The sequence below is a fragment of the Tupaia chinensis genome, unplaced genomic scaffold (assembly GCF_000334495.1).
Source record: "Tupaia chinensis unplaced genomic scaffold, TupChi_1.0 Scaffold149131_1, whole genome shotgun sequence".
Classification (NCBI taxonomy): Eukaryota; Metazoa; Chordata; class Mammalia; order Scandentia; family Tupaiidae; genus Tupaia; species Tupaia belangeri.
Window position 1 is genome coordinate 1,856,603 of NW_006208977.1, and position 6,089 is coordinate 1,862,691.

Consider the following 6,089-nt stretch of genomic DNA (forward strand, 5'->3'; position numbering starts at 1 on the left):
AGTGGCCAGAGAGCTGTGCGTCATTCCTCCCCACTCCCCACGGGAGTACAGGCCATGGGGGCAATTGTGACAGTAGATTTCACCGCTCGACTCACTTCTGCCTTTTAATCCAGGAGAGTTTTCTCTGAAGCGTTCCTGAGATGGCGGGGGTGGGGGGGTGCAAGCTGGTGGTGAAGCACTGAAAAGCGATGCTCTGGGAGGAGGACACGCATAAAGAGAAGAGTGTGGGCTGGGCTGAGTTCTCAGTTTGGCTCAAATCCCCTCAGTAGACAGAGCCTGTAGCCAGACCTTCCTGTGACAGGTAAGAAGCCTAGAAATGGGGGAACAAAAAGTTAAATGAAGAGACACAAGAACTAGGACAATGGAGAAGCAGATGTTGAGAAGACCCCAGAGAGGTTGAGTAAAGGAAGCCCTTGGTCAGGCAGTGAGACCCAGACATGGACAGGATAAGGATTCTGGGTAAGAAACTGTCAAATCCCTGCTCCCCACCCCCATACTGCTGTACACGTCTCTGAGAAATCTCTGGAGCAAACCCCTGGGGACCAGAGCTGTGTGCTGGGCCGTCTCTGTCCCACCCAAAGCCTAGCACATAGCGCCCTTGGCTAACTACCTGCTCCGAGTAAAGGGTGGCCAGCTTATACCCCCATGTCTCCGGGATGGGCAGGTGCCTTTCTCCTGGGGAGTGCTTGGTTGTGGTCTGTGTCCACTGTGTTAGCTGTGTCTGTTGAAGGGGCCGGGTGTGGGCCTTGTTGGTGTTGGCCTTGCTCTAGCTCCTACTTTGTTGTGTTAGCCCCCTCTTGCCTCTCTCTGGATGTTTGGGTGGGGTGGGGTTTGCTCAACCAGATACTTCATTTGCCTGCTCCACTGTTTCCAGTGCCATCCCTGTTCTCCTGGCTCCTGACAGTCCCCATCTCTGCTTTAATGACAGGAGCTATCAGTTAACGCCTGCAGCGCCCCCTGGCTGGCGAGGAAGACCCTGGAAGCGTGTCTTCACCTGCTGAATTGGAGTCCACCTGCCTCCTAGACCTTCTCTGCACCCGGGGTCCCCCTTCTCCCAACCTGAACTTCTCAGGTCTCAGTCGTGCACCAGGTCGATGGCTGAGGTCAAATCTGGTGGGGATGAGTTAGAGCAATGACTTTTGGGGAAGGCGATTAGGAATAAAGATGGGGCAGACACCAAATTCTCTGCCTATGTATTTAAAAGAAAAGTGAAAAAGAGAGAGAGAGAGAGAGAAAGAAGTAGCACCCAAGAGAAATGATGTCCAAGAACCCAACTTGATTAGCGCGACTGGGTGCTTCCCACTGCTGTGAGGCCGAGCCAGGGTAGTCCCTAAGACACAGGAAATCAAGTTGACTACCATTTGGGAAACACTCATGAGCAACGTTAGGGTATAATAACTTGTCTTGGCTCAAGCTATCATTTTCTTTTTTTTTTTGGAGAGATTTTCGCTATAGGGTGCGTGCGTTCGCCAGACAGACAGAGACATAGAGACAGAAAGCGAGAAATCACCCCCCGGGGGAGATGGTCACACCGCAATCCCTTCTCCTCCATTCTCCTCTTGGGATCTTGGGCATGCACGCACACGTGCCCGGCGTGAGTTTTAAGCCACCGGGTCCAGGACGTGAACCGCGGTCGACTACGTGGGAGTCCAGCGACATAGCCATTACGCTAACTGCTGGTTCCCAAGCTATCATTTTCTTCATGAAACAGGTGGAAAGATGCATCTGTCTCTTTGAGGCCACATAGAAGTACAGCAGTTATGCAGCTGGGCCCAAGTGGGAAGGTCCTGGGCTTGAATCCTGGTCCCTCCCAGCACACACTGGGCACATACACACATGCCCATGATCTGGCTGACTGAGGCTGGGGTGGATCATGGTGTGAAGACTGTGTTAGAGGTTCTCCTCTGTGTGTGTGTGTCTCTCTCTCATAGAAGAAATAAGTGAATGAACTAAAACAAACAAAACGAAAAACCGAAAACTTGGATTCAGTCACCTGGAGTGGATGCATGCCCATCTCTTCTACCTTCAAGTGCTCCTGCCACCTCCACCTCCGCCACCTCCACCTCCGCCACCTCCACCTCCCGCCATTTGTTCATTCCTTCAATCACGGATGGAACAGCTGTCATATGGTCATTCACTGTGTGGAGAGGTTTTTAATTTTCTCCATTTCCTCTGACAGTTCAATGATTCTTAGCCTATGAAAAAAGCTGGCAACCAGATTAACAGAGAAAAAACATGCAGATTTATTTAAAACATGCACATCTGTACACAAGTGTTCTGCAAATATGCAACTCCAAGAAGGACCAGATGCCTGAAGGTTCTGAAGGTTTTTTTTTTTTTTTTGTTGGGGTTTTTTTTGCTGGAGGGCTCCCCTACATCTTTTTGATTCAAGTTCAAAGTCTGTTTTCTTGGAGAAGGCCTTCTGTCTCTGCATGACTTCACCCTGCCCTTCAGACAGCCTTTCTCCATCCAGGACCCTGTGTATCTGAAACACATGAGATGCACATTACAAATATGGGTTCCTAGACGTTTCTTAGGTGTACACAATTAGAGATTCTGGAATCTGTACCCACTCACCAAAAGCTCATAAACATTAAATCTGAAGACCTTCACCTAAGCAATCACTAGTCTATGTCTAATAAAGTACATGCTCTATTCCTCTGGGAGACCTGTTACCTCTCTCCATGTCATCTACTCACTCTCTCAGGATGACTCAGGTCTGTGATGTTATTTGTCCTTGTGCATATCTTTGTCTAACCCCTGCCAGTATTTTCAGTTATTTACATGTTTTGTTTATTTGTTTTTTCTTAACTCTTGTGTAGACTCAAGAGAAGTCATGTTTTATTGTGTTGTGTTCTCATATTTTGGGGTGGCAAGTGTCCATCCATGTGTATTTGCCTGAGAAAGCTTTATCTGCCAAGATAGTAAACCTGGAGGTAAGGATCTCTGTTTATTCATTAATATATCACTAATATCAATGTAGCATCTGTTGTCATGTTTTATTATATGCTTAAGGTGATAGTTTTAATCACAAGAATCTTGTTGCTATTCACAACTTAAGTACGTATTAGCATTATCTGCATGGTCTTAACTAAAGGGGGAATATTGGGGAATATTGTACTAAGAAACTCTTGATTCCTATGTGCGTACTCGTGGTTGTCTGTGCTTACTACTACCACTAATAATGTGCCCCAAATAGTAATAATGTTTAACTAGTAATACGCCAGTGTTTTTTATTACTACTGTTTTATTTTTAATTAAATTCCTATTTTAATTACTCCAGTGCAACTTGGATTTTTCTTCAAATCCTATTAAATACGGAAAGAGAATAAGCGAGAAATCACCCCCCAGGGGTGTGGCCACGCCGCAATCCTTTCTCCTCCTTTCTCCTCTCGGGATCTTGGGCACACAAGCACGCGCGCCCGGTGTGAGTTTAAGCCACCGGGTCCAGGACTTGAACCATGGTCGACTACGTGGGAGTCCAGCGACATAGCCATTACACTAACTGCTGGTCCCGAGCTGCCTAAAAGTTTTATATCACATAAAACACCCGGAAGCCTGGGGTTAAGCTTTGGAAAGGGTGAGGGAAGAAGATGCAAAGATGGTCTAGCTTTTCTGGACCAGGTATTTCTGTTTCCTATGACACAATTTTTCCTCAGCAGGTAAGGGAAGTTTGCTTGAAGCCACTGCTTCCTTTACTATTTTAAATAGGTGTACACTTTTTTTTTTTTTAAACAAAAGAATTGCCCTTTAGAGCTATTTCTGTCTGCACCCCTCTGAAATTATCCTGAAATATTCCAAAGAAGTACATCTGGTCTCCCACAATTTGTTGCCATCTGTTCTAGATATTTAGATATTCGTGGACAGTGTGAGAAGCAGACACTCCCGCCTCAGTGAACTTACGGGGGAGCACCTGCCAAACAGGTAAGACGCACATTGCACACTGACAGGTGCCACAGGAGACCACGTGGCAGGAATGGGGGTGGGAGTGGTTTGAAGTGAGAGTAGGCAAGTTCCAGAAACAAGCAGGAGCTGTGGGCTGGTGGCCTGGAAGCGTTACAAGTTGCAGTTAGTGCAGATCCCAGGCACAGTCCTGCAGGTAGGGTGGGAATAGTGATTGTACCCGCGGGATAGGGACCACTTAAAAGCCTTATCTGAGGCCAGCAGGTGGTGTAGAGGTTAAGGCACTGGATCCTGCATGGGTACGTGGCCTGAGTCACTGAACTAGTAGCTTGAAAACACCAGGCACACATGCATGCATGCCAAAAATCCTGAGAGGAGAGTGGAGGAGAAGAGATTGTGGCATGGCCATCCCCTGAGGGGATGAGTTCTCACTTCCCCTCTCTCTGTCTTTCTGTTGAGCACATGCACCCTATAGCAAACACACACACACACACACACACACACACACACACACACAAAAGCCACTTTGGGTCAGAGAGCAACACAGCAATAAAACATGATGCTCTGAGAAGCAATCCCACATGCGAAAGTTCCAGGCTTGCACCTGGAGGCCTCCCTGAGTACCTGGGCACACACATCTCACAACTGGGGCTGGCTGGGGGCTGAGGGAAAACCATGGCAGGAGGACCCTGTCAGGGGTGCTCTCTGTCTCTCTTACTCATGGAAGAAGTAAACCAACAAATGAAAAATATAAAGAAAGAAAAATGAAAACCATCTTTTCTCATGGAACCATGTCATAAACACCTTTCCAAATCAGTCCATCCTTTCTCCCAGGCTCCCAGGCCCTGTCCCTCTGACCACAAGAGCCTCACACAACCTAGCTGGGGTTATTTTCTTTAATTCACTCAACACATATTGGGCCCAGACTGGTGGCACAGTTGGTGACACACTGAACTGCAGTGCTACAAAAAAAAAAAGTCACAAGGCTGACTATTGTCTCCCAAACTCACTGCGCATGTGCGTAGGTGGCAGAGATCTGAAGAGCTGGAGGTCGAGGGACGGGACGTAGCAGGAGACACTGTCGAGGTGCTTCTCTCCCTCTCTCTCATGCGCGCACCCGTGCTGTCATGAATAAGTTGCCTTTCTTTTATTTTTGGAAAGTATTTATTGAGGACCTGCTCTGTGCCGAGCATGTTCTAGATGCTGGAGATAAACTGATGCAGAAATAAAGTCCTTGCCTTCTTGGAACTCATACTCTAGGGGGAAACAGAGAGTGAGTACTGAGATATATAAACAGGCATGGAGTGTCACATAGTGATCAGCCTCAGGAAAGAAGTCAGATCAAGAGCGTACGGAGAGCCAGGTGGGGACAGGGTCTAGGAAGGCCTCTCTAGAGAGGTTATCTTTTTAAAATGTATTATTATTTTTATTTTTAGTGAAATAGGACATGTGTACTCACCAGAGAGAGAGAGAGAGAGAGAGAGAAAGCAAGTCACCAGGTCCGGGACTCAAACCGTGGTTAGCCATGTGGGAGTTCAGTGCCTTAACTACCATGCCACCCACTGGCCCCCAAGGAGGTGTTTTTTCAATGAGATATTGGACAGGACCCAGAAGAGATGGAGACAGGGCTCCAGGCAGAAGAAAGGACCTCAAGTGGGAGTGCCTGGAGGATCTGAGGACACTAGGAGACCTGTGGGCCGAGGGCAGTTCTGAGATTAGGGAGATCAGTGGCAGGGGGCGGGCATGCAGGCCTTAAGTTCTTTGCATCTTATTCCTGGAATAAAGGGAAGCCTTGCAGGGTGGCGGCCTGCCTGGCACACTCTGTCTGGTATCCTCTCCACAAGGATCTGCTGGCTGGGGAACAGGCAGGGGAGGGGCGAAAGCAGAAAGTGGAAGTTAAATTAGGAGGCTTGTTGACTTGCATGGTTAAACCCACCTGGGGGCGGTGGAGGTGAGTGGGGGTCTGACTTGGGCTCCATTTTCAGAGGGCTCAGCTGTAGCCTCAGCGACGGGTCCCAGGCTGAGTTACGGTCGGAACGCACACGCAGGGGTGTCACTCACTATCAGACGCCTTCCTCTCAGATGTTCTGTGGTGTGCACGGCGAGGTCAGCCACTGGGTGACAGAACTTGAACTAGGACGTGGATGGCAGAGGCTCTTGGGTCCAGAATGACCTTCACATCGTAC